At 33.8% G+C, this 12,233-nt stretch overlaps 1 protein-coding gene across 3 annotated transcripts in view; it reads right to left on the reverse strand.

Moving 5' to 3' along the window:
• EYA4 (EYA transcriptional coactivator and phosphatase 4) overlaps positions 1-12,233 on the reverse strand; it is a 272,068-nt gene that overhangs the window by 132,268 nt on the left and 127,567 nt on the right. The window lies entirely within an intron of this gene.

Here is a 12,233-nt window from a genome sequence, read left to right on the forward strand (position 1 = left end):
GTATATGATACGCAGACTCAATTTTAAAAATTCCTTAGTTAATATGGAGCATGAACAATACACATCTACAAGTCCACTGTTAGACACTCTCAGTGTTAAAATCATGAGGGTCCATCTATGCAACCTACAGAATCCAAGGCATTTTAAATTCTAATGCGAAGCTTAGAGGTGAAAAATAAGTCTACTGGATATACACCCTGAGCACACAAATGACATCTCTTAAGAATAAGTTTTGAGGGGCACCTGGGTGGCTCAGTTGGTTAAGTGTCTGAGTCTGGCTCAGGTCATGATCTCAGGGTCCTAGGATCAAGCCCTGTTATCAGGGTCCCGACTCAGTGTAGAATCTGTCTGCTCCTCTCCCTCTGCCTCTTCACCCCCACCTCTGCTCATGCTCTCTCTCTCCCTTTCTAATAAATAAATAAAATCTTTAAAAAGAAAAAAGGAATAAGTTTTGAATTTTAAGGATCTAGCATTGTCTTTCCAGCTCATAAAGTAATTCTCTCCTCCTCTGACTCAGAAGAACAATTAAAAAAACAAAACAAAAACTCCTATGCTTTCAAATACCTATGTGTTTTGCTTTAATTTCTAAGCCTAGACATTTTCATCATCTGGGAAATCAATTATTTTGCTTGATTAACCTCACTCTCTGTTGTATCCCGTGTATACATTTATACAATAGGAAAATAAAACTGATGAGCAAAGAGATTATCGTCCCTGTCTAATCATGGAGCAGCTTCTATGCTCTTAACATGGAATTCAGCACCATGAGATGAAGGGTGAAGAAATATCTTCAAGAGGAATTAGTTAAAAGAAAAAAAAATTTTAAAAATGAATAATTTTCTTAAAATATAAACAAAATTTCCTACAAAACCCAAAAAAGTCATATGCCCACTAAAAATTGTCCAAAAAGAAAAAAAAAAAAAAAAAGCTATAAGGGTGGTATACTAAAACAAAACCTTTATTTCCCACTAGGTTATTTTATATGATTCATCACCAGAAACTACATGAACTGTCCAATGAATATGCAGAATCACCTCAAAGTCAATGTTACTTTCCTCAAGACTACGATGACTAGATTTTGGGATTGGCTGAAGAAGCCCCAAACCACACTTGCAAACTCCAAAGCAAGAGTCAGAACCAGATAAGCTTCCTGTGGCTTAAAAAACAACAACAACAACAAAAAAAAAAACTCATGGCTTTTATAAAGCATCGTTCTTTAAATAATTAACCAGAAAGTTCTGATTATTTTAATTTAGCCTCAGAATAGTAATTATGATGGCAAAGAACACATCCACTGATTACTCACGGTCTACTACCCACTGAGTCTCAGGTTCATAGCTCAAGCTATGATGAAAGACTGAAGTAGATATAGATATTCTTTATCCACATAAATTGCTAGAGCTATAAATTCGACAAAGTGATCTTTTTAAGGGTTTCATCCATTTATCCATGGTCCAATGAGGGAAAAATAACATTTGGATACCATGACTGCTATAGGAAAGGTCGCACCGTGTTATGGACGCTTAGAAGAAAATCTAGCCCAGTCAAAGGACGATGGGGAGAGCAACAAAGGAAGTGACTTCTCAAATGAGTCTTTAAAAAGAGAAAGTCTTCAAAGACTAAATTTGGAGAAAAGTTATTTTAATATCATGGGATGTGCCAGAGGAATCCTATTATGAAGAAGACCTTACACATGACAAAGAATTCAGAATTTATCTTTGGGCACTTAAGACCATTGACGAGTTTTAATAGACAACCTCGGGAGAGATGATGTAGAAGATAGTGTAGAGTGGGGCAAAGTGAAGGCTGTAGAGACTAATGCAATAGGAGAGAGAGCTTCAGCTCCACAAAAGCAGAGATGGCATTGGTCTTGCCCATTATTATACCCCTAGCCTTGAGAAGAAGCTCACTGTTACGGTCTGAATGTTTGTGTCCTCCCAGAATGCATATGCTGGAATCCCAACCCCTGGAGATTATGAAGGGGGGCCTCTGGGAGATGCTTAGGCCATCAGGCTGGAGCCTTTGTTAATGAGATTGATGCTTTTGTGAAAGATACCCCACAGGGCTCCCTACCCTACCCACATGACCACGCTAGTAGCACGATCTTGGACTTCCAGCATTCAGAACCACCAGAAATAAATTCCTGTTGTTTCTAAGCTGCCCAGTCTGTGGTGTTTTGATATGGCAGCTCAAAGGGACTCAGACACTCCCCAAATACGAATTTAATAAGAGAAACACATTTCAAGCCATTGGTGAGAGATAGTGACAACCCAAAGTAAGACAAGAGCTATGAGGACAGAGGTGAGAAGATGTTTTTGACAGATACTTCTGAGACAACTGACGGAATATTATTACTGATTGAAGCAAAGTACCAAGATGAATATAACTTGATCTTCAAATCTGTCCTCGAAAAGAAATTTTGATAATACCAAAGACCAAAAAAGATGTTAACTTATAACTTCTTTAAAATACTTCAGGGTGCCTGGGTGGCTCAGTGGGTTAAGCCACTGCCTTCGGCTCAGGTCATGATCTCAGGGTCCTGGGATTGAGTCCCGCATCGGGCTCTCTGCTCAGCAGGGAGCCTGCTTCCTCCTCTCTCTCTGCCTGCCTCTCTGCCTACTTGTGATCTCTGTCAAATAAATAAATAAAATCTTAAAAATAAAATAAAATACTTCAAAACCTCCTGTCTTGTTTCTGAACTGATTGGGAAAAGTGAATGAATCATTAGGAAACTTATATGTTGATTGTGTCTTGATCATGGAACTAGAAGGCAAATGGATAGTTTAAATTTGAACATACCCTCCCATCTGAGAGATCAGCAACACCTCAGTAAATGTGGCTGCTGAAGTAGGTATGCTACTGGAGAATGAATATCCTCACAAAATATATAGAACCTTCTGTTTTCAGAGATCACCAATTAAGTTTTCAATTTGTTTTTGAAAAAAGTAGAAACAAGCAGGCAAAGAAGTGAGGAAGAATTTCATGCCCGTAATTTAAATCAAGGCCTAATTTTCATAAGACACACAAGGAGGTGAACAAACAATATGCCAAAAGGAAAAAGACAAAGAACATTAATAAATGCGTTTAATAGGCTGCACTAATGTGAAATTTTTACCCTACTTAACGTTATAAAAGTACAGGCAAAATCAAAGCAAAATAAAAAACAATTACAAGTCTATTTTAAGAAAATAACTATTCAGTATGTAATCCACATAAAAATATCAAAACACCAAATTTTTGGAATGAATGAATGAATGATAGCTAAAAGTTTTAAGTGTTTATTATATGCCAGGCATAATGCTTAGGTAGAAACTATTTTTTCCCAATTCATAGATGAGAATACTGAGAATCAGGAAGATTAATCTGGAGGCAAGTTGTGTAGGAAAATTCAATTCCAGATTTATAAAGGCATTCTAACCAGTACATTAAGAACCTAAAATTCGGGGCGACTGGCTGGCTCAGTGGGTTAAGCCGCTGCCTTCGGCTCGGGTCATGATCTCAGGGTCCTGGGATCGAGTCCTGCATCAGGCTCTCTGCTCAGCAGGGAGCCTGCTTCCTCCTCTCTCTCTCTGCTGCCTCTCTGCCTGCTTATGATCTCTCTGTCAAATAAATAAATAAAATCTTAAAAAAAAAAAGAACCTAAAATTCATAAACACACTACTTACCTGTTTAAAATGAAGATCAAAAATGTCTTATGCTTTATAAGTAGAATTTTTACTGTATCATAACAACAATTGCTGTCATTTATTAAGCAATTACTTTTTTCCACTCACTGTGTTGGACTATGTATGTATGCAATCTCATTTAATCTATAAAGAAGGGTGTGATGGATGAAATCTTCCTTTTACAAAAGAGGAGACTAGAGCTCAACAAGGTTAAACAACTTGTCCAGTGTTCTACAGCTAGCACTAAAAGGGATGGATTTAGAATTGAATACTATGCATCAAACCTTTCTTTCTCTCTTGTGCTAGATGTGCTGTTTGCTATTAGCAGGTTTTTTAAAACTAAGAGTTGAAATTAACATCCCATGGAAAAATTTGTAAAGAACCTACTAGTTATTTCCTACAATACATCAACCATTAAAGGAATCTTTTAAATTGGGCTACTGAAGTACCCTGTCTTTATCAAGCACTGGTAACATTTAAAGTCCACATAAGCAAAGTGAAATGGAGCTTTAAAGAAATTTTCCAAAAACCTCTAGCATCCAGTGCCCCTACCAACACTGCAACAACTGCAGAAAAGGTCCCGTGTGCTTCTGTTGGTGTTTTACATCTGAGATATCAGAAGTGGCTAACTCAACAGCGCTTTAACTGAAAGCACTGGGGTGTACTAGGTACCATTCTGGGCATGGAGACGGACCAGAGCTGAGGAGTCCAGCAGAGTAACCTCTAACCACCTTTCACTATTTAGTGCAGCTAGTCTACACTGAGATATGCTGGAAGGGTAAAAGGTGCACAGGATTTCAAAGAATTAATGTGAAGAAAATGTAAAGTATCTCAGTATTTTTTATATTGAGAAATGAAATATTTTAGAGATACTGGGTTTGTAAAATAATTTCCCCTGTTTCCTTTTATTTTTCTAAGGCAGCTACTAAAAAAACGGAAAATACATATGTGGCATACACACTCTTTCTGTGGACAAAACTGACTCAGACCCACAAAAAACCTGCTTGTGTGGGTCATGCGTTCTAGGGGAGACAACATGTAATGAATCTGAGAACAGGTAAACAAAGAATATGTCAGTGGTAAGTCTCAAGAGAAAGCAGAATAAAAGGTAGAGAACACTGCTTCATAATATTACAATAGCTAGACAATTATAATACTAGCACCCTTCCAGTTTTTCAGGCTGTATGTATATAAGGAATGTAAACTGTACTTTTCAAATGAATTGTAAAGAATGTAGGATTTGGTATTCAGAGTCATCAACAGTTTCAATGTCTGCAAAATAAATGCAGAACATTTCATCTCTAGAATTTTTTCATTATGACTACTATATTCAAGAATAAAAAACACTTTCAAATTCTTCCTATTTTCTAACCACTTACACCCTTTGAGAAGCTTATAGTCTTCTCAGGAAAAACAGAATTAACTCATTTTAAAAAATTGTAAAGAAGAACAAATTTCTTTTATCCCATCTACCATTTTCTTAAAAAGCTGGAGCCAATTATCCCAATTATTTTCTACTTAATCTTGATGTTTATAAATCCTGAAACATTAAAGATAATAAAAAAAGGATGGAATAATAGATGATGACATTTTAAAAAGACCTCTTTTGTAACTTCATTTTGTTTTGAAATGAATTTTAATGATTGAGTCTCAGAATATACAATACAGTGATAATAAAGGATCAACTCTACAATTATAAATCCAAGATAAAAACTTCAGAGATGAAAGTCTGCTGATGCAATGAATAGCTCATTATACATATTTTTATGGATGGTGTGTTAGACAATCTTTATTTCTCCACTGAACTGTATAGGAAATATCATAAATTATATTTCAATGAAGCATGTTTAAGGAAAAAAAAGGATAAAAAGATGCATAAAAATAAAATCTATTCTCCAAATTCAAATTTTATTATAGATTATTGTTTGGAAAAATCTTTGTAAATACAGAAAGTGAATGCAGAGTTATTGTCAACAACAAAAATTTAGGTTGTCAACTATGGTTGTATTTCAAATGTGAATGAACTCCAAATATGACTTAATAAAGAGTATTTATACAAATATCATAACTGTCAGTGCCCAGTGTCTTATATCAGTGTATATGTTATAAAATGTATTTTATGACTGGATTGGATAAAGTTGTAAATAATTGCCCAATAAAGCAGAATAGGTATCTAACTTCAGTTACCTTTAGGTTCTGACTTAGTGAAAATAAGAGACTGCTTGAAATATCAATTGTTTTGACATTTCTCATATTTTCTAATACTTAGAAAATTGGTTATATCTGAACTGCAAATTATATAATGGAATGAAAAAGTATTTTCTTGTAATTATTCCAGCTGTATTCTAGGAATATAACTTATACTCTCATTAAATACATTTTAATTAGATGACCCTTTTAAAAACATTTAATTTTTTACAGTTGAACCAGCTGATACTTTTATGGGCTTCCTCAGATCATCTTTTTCTCAGGTTAGTAGAATTAAATACATATGAATTAAAATGTTTTTTTTTATTTTACTTCAGAATGTATATAATAACATAACTAAGAAAATATAAAAGTTGAGCCAAAATAATAACAGTTGGAATGTTCAACAAAATACAAAATTTTTACTATGGAGGCTTTTGCCAAAAATTATTCTAATACTTACTTGGAATAGTCAAATAGAATATGTGCATTTTATAAATATGCTATTTACAAGTGAACACTACTCCAGAACTTAGCATTGGATGCATACTTTAATGAGGTAATCTGTGATTATTTGTACAACCAAGATTATAATTTATGTTTAGAAGATCAGCATAGAATTGCTCTTCTGCTAGTAGTCCCATACAAATGAAACTTAGACACTATCTAAACTGGCTTCAACTGAAATGTCCTCACATTTCTCAACAAGACTTATTTTACATTTTTCTATATGTTACAATTCATTTCTTCACTTCTAAAAACTTAAGACATAAAAACATCTTTGGAACACAGAAGTTGTTATGTAAGTTTATAAAAATATATCACTGTTTTAATATGCCCACACAAACTGAGATGCTTCTTAAATAAAATAAAATAAAAATAAAATAAATAAATAACATAAAATAAAATGCCATTTTGCCAGATGGTGGTCAAAAAATTAAGTCTTAGGGACAGACTTCATAAAAATCTAATTTCTAATAAACTAAATCTACTTTTATAAGGTGTCACTCTTTCTTAGAAACAAAAACCCTGCGGTTCTAAAATGTGTACATTTCTAAAATCCTTCTCATGGAGTTCGGAACATTCCTTTACTCTTCCCTTTACTTAGCATATCTCTTTTCAAGCTCTTTAGCATTGCTTCCCCAAGCTTCTCCCCTGCAACACCAAGTATCATTTTCCCAAAGCCCAAAGCTTTTTATTTTCCCAAAGCTATTTATTTATTATAAAAGTGAAGGAACTGTACAACATAACTGGAAATCTTATATCCACTTCAGTTCAAAGAAAAATTGCCATATTCTTTTTTTAACCGCTATACATATATAAAATACAAAGATACAATTGAATGCTCTGTTTTTAACTGCAACACTAAACAAAATAATCATATCTACTAAGAACAATAGGGTTAGAGTGTTAATAAGTAAAACTCCACAACCAAAAACCTGAAGTAAAAATTATTCTACCCCTCTGGTATTGGACTGTCATGGGCAAGATCTTACTTGATTTCTGGTCTTGAAAGCAGGGGGCCTTCCAGGACCCAGGTTTGGGGGAGGGAAGTTATACAAAATCACCCACTGGGGAGGAATTATATTTTAAAAGTAAAAAATCCTATAGGCTATAACTCTTTATCAACTTCAACTGTCACAATAGCGTTTGCATTATTTGAGAGTTCATTGCAAGGTTGGATATATTTAAAACGCAACTTAGTAACAATGACTCAGGGAAGCAAAACGTAATTATATATGTACAGCATACAAGTATTAAATCAAATGTCAGACCTCATAAGCTTTTAGAATTTGGAAGCACATTCTCGCCTTAATTATGCCAGTGTTCTTTGTCACCTGCCATAAACTCCACATACACTGTATGAAATATCCAGGAAAATTTCAAACTCCTTCTAATGGTATGTTTTTTCATTATTACCCAACAGGGACTATATCAAAGGTAACATAGTACTTAAAATGCCACAAAAGGAACCATAAGATGCCTTAACGTATCATGTTACAGCACATATGAATGGTTTTTTTTTCCCCCTTCCAAGTTTGGAAGCAAGACTAGATTGTTCAACCATGATACTCTGTCTAAATATGATAGATAAGTCTTAAAAGGGTTTGGTTGTTTTTTCTTTCTTTTTTTTTTTTTCCCTCTCACAAATGTGTACTATAAACACCTAAGAGATATTTACCCATAGATCTTGGTCTCATTTATATATCATATTTCCATGTTTCTCTGCAGTCCTGGATGTCACAAAGCAGATAGTATTAAAACAAGAAAAGAAAGTGGAATATTCAATTCTAAACCAAGAACTAGCACTTAAGGAGCATAATGTTAATTTGGTAGAAGCCGCTGAGTTAAATTTAAATTGCTGACTTTACTATATATTTCCTTTATGTACCAAGAAGGAATAATTCCACCTACATTAAATATAAACATCTTTTAGCCTTAGATTTCCCCCATTCAAGCGAAGATTTATGAATTCACACAAATAATGCTTTAAAAATAATCTTAAGAGTTGACCTTATTTTCCCTACATAGAGAAGTCTTGCTAATGTTTTTGGCAATGTCTTCTGTGTCTTTCTGGGGTTCCCCCTGCCTTTTTTTTTAGATATTGGAATGTTTTGGCCACAAGGTTAAGAAAAACTTCCCCATTTATCATGACCTGCCACGGACAATAGGCCCCCAGACAACGCAGCCTTCTACCACTTAACAAATTCGGCTCATCTCAGCCATGAAACTTCAAAAGAATTTGGCCACAGGCATAGATTAGCTATCATTTGTTTTGCAGCATAAATATCAATCATTCTGTAACATACTCTAGTATACCGAACATCATTTGTCTAATAGGTATAACTGATAGCTAACCTTTTCAATTTGAATAATAATAATATAGAGATAATCTGGTTTATTAATATATAATTGTAGAGTTTATGTGTAATAATTTTAGTAAAAGCTTCTGTTAAAATCTCTTAGTTTGAACCAAATATGTAAACTCTAAATGATATATTCAATTAATATATAAAAACTCTCTTAATGTTTCCAAAGGTATCACAGTAACTTAAGAAAAACTGAAAAATCCTTTGACTTTAAAAAAATTGATGCAGAGAACATAAATAATAAAATGTTAAAGGCAATTTTAAATTGAATGGCATATATCTGTAGGTTAATCTGAAGATTCATTTACCTATAATGTACATATTTCTGGCACTTTTATATTGGCTTTTATAAAAGTAAACAAAGAGTTATATTTCCAAATCCTGGAAATTTTAAATTCTTGATATCCCATTAAAATGACAACTTTTTTAAAGAGAAAATCCCAGGGTGGTGCCATCAAGTTTTTTATTTTTTAACTGAACTATATATAAGAAGAAAAAATATATTTGTAGCATTATTCATTTTAATGATTTTTTAAAATAATTTTAACAACATTTTAAAACCTAACCTAACATTTAAAACCTAATGTAGTTTTATATTAAATCCATCTTGCAAAGCATTGTTATAAAAAGCTAATAAATCACCTTTCCTTAAGTTTTAATCCTAAAATGAAAATCCTCATTAGCAGAGTTAATAAAACACAGACTGTGACATAATTTACACATTAAAAATAAATTATAAGATTGCTGTCTGAGATTTTCTATCAAATTAAATTAACATTTTGAATTACAGTTTCGCGTGAAACATTTCACACATACAAATATATAAGAAGAAATATTCCTATTAACTGTGCAAGTTCAAGTAAAAACTAAGCAATTTATTTTAAGCCTTTTTGAAATATAGAAGTTGATTCCTTACATGGAAGTAAGAATTTAGTCATGTAATCTCACAATTTTTCTGACCCTAAATATTTATCTGTCATAAGGAATGGAGCACCCTTTGCAGTTTCAAAGTAAAATGGATCTACACAGTGGTTAAACACAAGGGTTAAAGAGTAAAGGAATTATAGATTAGGTCTATCTGTAGTGAAGGTCTCATTCTCGGTAAACCTAATAAATAATTGAAATATACTTACGATTTTTTCCTCTTTGACCTCAATTAAAATGACTTTGTGAGAGCAGGTTCTAAGGACAATTTATCCTGGTTTCCTCAATACACACTTATGAAGTCATCTGGCTTTTGTATTTCTTCAACAGCTGCACTACCTTCAAAATTGGCTTGCACCATTTCCCCAAAGCAAAATGTAAGACTGCCCCCAGACACACACAACCACCTTCCTTCTGCAGGAGGGCTGCGTGCTGCAAAAGTGAGATCCTACGATTTTGAAAATTCTAACAACAGTAATTTTTAAGAACTTGGAGGAAGAAAGAGAAAAATCAAAGGAGAGATTTTAAAAACTGACTTTTCTCTGTTTTCCTTTTCCTCCTTCCCCTCCCTCCTCTTCTCTCTCTCTCCCTTTCTCTCTCTCTCTCTCTCCCTCCCTTCCTCTTCCCAAGTTCTAACACAAAGCATTATAGTTTATTGGTATCTGCTTCTGTCACCATTTTTGATTAAGGAATATTCTTGTAGTTTAGAAAACTTCTGGTGAAAAAACAAACACTCAAAAAGCAAACGAAGGTAGTGCATCATTGTTCAATTAGACAGGATTTCAGAAAATCATAACTGCAATCAAGGAAAGGAGCAGGAAACCGGAGAGTGCTGACTGATGTTCAGTAGACCCTGGAAACCAAACTGGAAAACTTATTGGCTGTGATAATTCATCCTCTCTCTCTTCAAACAGGTTCCCTAAACAATCTAACTCTGGCAGTAAATCAGTGGTCACAGACACTTAGAATTAGAGAATATTTTCTCCTCCTGAATTGTGTTTTTCTCACAAGAATAATAAAACAGTACTAACAGAGCAAAACTTTCCTCAGTTGTCTTGAATAAAAGAAATCTTTTAGATACTGAAGTTATTCTGACAATTTACTACATCTTAGCCTCTTGATGCAGCAAAACAGCAATTCACACTCTTTCTTCATGAGATTCAAAGAGACAAACCTATATTCAAATAATCTAAACCAAAGCATATCAAAGGCTTCTACATCAAGGTTCTAAATCAAAGTCCCACTCAATGGCACAATCAACTGAAGGTAAAACCAACTAGAAAGTTAAGATTTTTTAAAGAAGTTAAACTTGATTTTACTATTAGAATTTTAGGGGAAAAATCCCATAAGAAGAGGGAAACATTTGTTCTCTTAAAAAAATGTAAACACTTATCTTTGAGAAGAATGCATTTGAAATCTAAAGAAAAACCCAAATTTAGCAAAAACTTTCAAAACAAAAAGTATCCAGAAAAGAAAGTTTTTCATTTAAAGAGATGGCATTATGTTTTTTAAAATCCTACAGCATGCAGCTATCAGGGAAAACTCCTTGAAATACACTATTAGTATTTTTTAATGAAATGTAATCTACTTACTATCAATTACTGTTTCACCTGCAGTTCTCCTAGCATTAACATAATGTTATTACATTTTATGAAGGAAAAACAAAATGCTCTTAACATCTTAGCGTGGGCGCATTGGACATTTTCTCTATAGCGACCCACTTCCTCCATTTTATGTATATATTTCTTCTATTATCCTTGGGCTAAAACTGAGAAAAATCCAAACAAATTATTTTAATTAACATTCTTCTCTGAGAAAGAACTGCTGATATTTAAATGTATGACTTACCATACCATATAATAGTCATTATAATGTCTCAATCAAAAGTTAAATACAACTTACCTCATTTCAAGTCCAAAAACCTGAAACTAATTCCAGTTTTATTTGGAAGTAAGTTTTGTGTGTGCATGAGTGTGTGTGTGTGTGTGTGTGTGTGTGTGAAGTTCAACAGCCAATAAATTTCACTCTCCAGTATGAGTAGAATGAAACCTGGTTCGAGGATTACACAATACTCTGAAAGGTTTATAGTCTCTAACCAACATCCAGGTAGCCTTAAAAACACCTTGCTCTGGCATGAATCTTCTGGCTCCAGAAGCAGTGTAGCTATTTAGGTTAACTGGGAGGACACCTGGAGAGTAAACACTCTTGGTTCCAGCCAATGGCTTTCCACGCCCTTCTGTTTATAGTAAGATGACTTGCCACCAGAGGTCACCCCCATCAACAGCACCTGTCTTTCAGTGGGCATACAGGAAACAGATCGCCTTTACCCTGACTTCTAGGCTACTAACCTGCTGTCCTCACAACGCACTGGTATAGTTACTTGAAGAGTTAAATCCCTGCATTAAATTTTCTAAAATCAAATGTTACTTTAATTTCTTTTAAAGCAAAACATTTCTGTAGAAGAAATACGTCTTGGCAAGTGAAGGACTGGTACTCACTTAAGCAAGGATTACATGAGGATTGTTATTCAATGTCCAAACTAGCATTTTGGTTTTTGTTCCTTTCAGGGTTTTTATTTTATTTCACT

Source organism: Mustela lutreola, chromosome 6 (assembly GCF_030435805.1).
Source record: "Mustela lutreola isolate mMusLut2 chromosome 6, mMusLut2.pri, whole genome shotgun sequence".
Lineage (NCBI taxonomy): Eukaryota > Metazoa > Chordata > Mammalia > Carnivora > Mustelidae > Mustela > Mustela lutreola.